The sequence below is a fragment of the Silene latifolia genome, chromosome 4 (genome assembly GCF_048544455.1).
Source record: "Silene latifolia isolate original U9 population chromosome 4, ASM4854445v1, whole genome shotgun sequence".
Classification (NCBI taxonomy): domain Eukaryota; kingdom Viridiplantae; phylum Streptophyta; class Magnoliopsida; order Caryophyllales; family Caryophyllaceae; genus Silene; species Silene latifolia.
Genome location: NC_133529.1, coordinates 112364801 through 112367034, shown reverse-complemented (window position 1 = coordinate 112367034; position 2234 = coordinate 112364801). Strand labels below are relative to the sequence as shown.

The window sequence follows — 2234 nt, the reverse complement described above, 5'->3', positions numbered from 1 at the left end:
TTTTTGTGGCTGTGAAACACTTCCTTCTGACAGCAACATTGTAGCGAATAGGTTTTTGAGATTACAAATGGCCTCGCATAAAAATACTTCTCTAATGGTAGATACGTTTTCTTTATCATCTACCGATATTCCTAATGGGTGTAGTTGACAATTTTCATCTGCTTGTGTTCAGTTCCCTGAAAATAAATATGAGTATCATATTTACATTTAGCTTAATATATGATTGTCATACATTTTAGCTTGTGTTGGATACTTAATTTTAGACCAAATGTATGATGTTTTCTCAAGAAATGCCCAAGTCCGATACTTCCAACATGTACTTGTGCTGGGTGTAGCGGTCTGAGAATGTACTAATTCACTTATCCTATTCCAGGTTTTCTGGGCATTTTCTATTTATCTGGAAGCCATTGATATTCTTCCCCAACTTATCCTGCTGTAGAGAAGTGGAAATGTGGATAATCTGATGGCTTAATATGTTTTCTTTTTGGGTTACATCTTTATTGCATCTTACATTCATGTTATTTGTTTACCATGTCCATAGAAAATATACTCATGGAAGTGATGAAATTGATAATCAAAGGTTTGATGCACAAAATTTTTGAAAACTAATTATTCTTTTAATACCCCCTTCTTACCCGGTCAAGATAATTAGGAGATGTTACCATCTCGGTTTACCGAAGCGGATCGGAGATACAATCAAGAAACATCTTATATATATAAAGAGTTTAGTGGATTACATAACCATAAACAAATGATAAATATAAACTATACAAATTACAAGTCGGCTACCATCTATGTCATCTGTGCTATGCTACTCGACTCCGAGTCCAAGGCGCGGCCCAAATCCCGATCACGTCAACAAGCAAAACCTGTACTTAATCTGCTCCCCATATGATCAGAAATATCATATGGATTGACACAGGTCACCCCGGAAATAGGTGACAGTTACACAGACACACAAACGTCAGTTTCAATAAATAAATTGTGACACAACTCAAAGTGTGTGAGTATGCAACATGACAATGATATGAATGAGACGTTATCAAACAACCACCACACGGGTATCGGGACACGCCCACGCACCCACAACCACACCGTGCCGGGACACGCCCGGACATACTGACAACCACACTGGTACCGGGACACGCCTAGACATACCAACAACCACAAACAGGTACCGGGACACGCCCAGACGTACCGGGTCCGGAAGCCAACCGGATCCCCTGCCAGACGTCGTGTCTCAAACACACGAGTCCCTCCGTAACTCAAGCCATTAATGTGCACATCCCTCTTGAAGTGGGAAGCTCCAAGAGGCGACTTAAGCGTAAGACGGTCTCTCAACTGCCTTACGTCTCCATAACAACAAGTAAGCCACCATGTCCTCCGACATACAAGACAATACAATAAATGCAAGATACCACACAATATGCCAATTACCGACTCATCAAGTCATCTTAACCAATATCATGGTATAATGAAATCCAACCAACATACTTATCTCCTTAATGATACTATTAACCACTAAACATGTTATAATGCAATTACTTTAATTATGTGACACTAATTACAACATTAACCACAACATATGCAATGACCACATTATTGAAACCGAGTAGGATTAACCTACCTTTTAGCATTCTTCATAAGAAATCTGAAACCACCAAGCATCCATATCATAAAACCGTCTCATCCTACATAATTCCATAAGCAACTATCACAAAGCATCCTACAACAACTAATACTACTAATTACTCTCTAATTACTTCACTTAATTAATCAATCCCAAATTAAAATCCCATCATACCACTACTGGCAAGGTTAGGGTTTACTAGTTAAAGAACAAAGGGAGAAGTTGAGTATAAACTTACAAGTGCCAAAGGATGAGCAAGAACAAGAATTAGGGAGTGAATCTTAAAAGGAATGAACTAGATCTTGTAGGTAATGTGTAGTGTATAGTTTATGAGTTTTAGAGAGATAGAGGGATAAGGTGAGGAGTGAAAAGTGGGAAGGAAATCTGAAAAGAGGGGGTTAAAGAGATAAGGTTTACACGCGTTTCTAGTGATAGCGACAGGGCACTTGGTCGAGTGCTCGGTTCACTCGGTCGAGTGAGGCTCACCACTCGGTCGAGTGAATCATCCACTCGGTCGAGTAACACGCAATCAGGAGTTATAGGTTGCTGTCCAGAGGGCACTCGGTCGAGTGAAGTGCTACTCGGTCGAGTGCCACCTCCACTT

The 2234-nt window shown here is 40.1% G+C and overlaps 1 long non-coding RNA gene across 1 annotated transcript; it reads right to left on the bottom strand.

The window, feature by feature from the left end:
• Positions 1-744: 744 nt before the first annotated feature.
• LOC141652415 (uncharacterized) lies at positions 745-1980 on the bottom strand. Its single transcript, XR_012547200.1, has 3 exons — positions 1869-1980; positions 1628-1691; positions 745-880 (listed from the first exon to the last, which is right to left on the bottom strand). It is a non-coding gene; the product is annotated as an uncharacterized LOC141652415 (long non-coding RNA).
• Between the last annotated feature and the right edge of the window lie 254 nt (positions 1981-2234).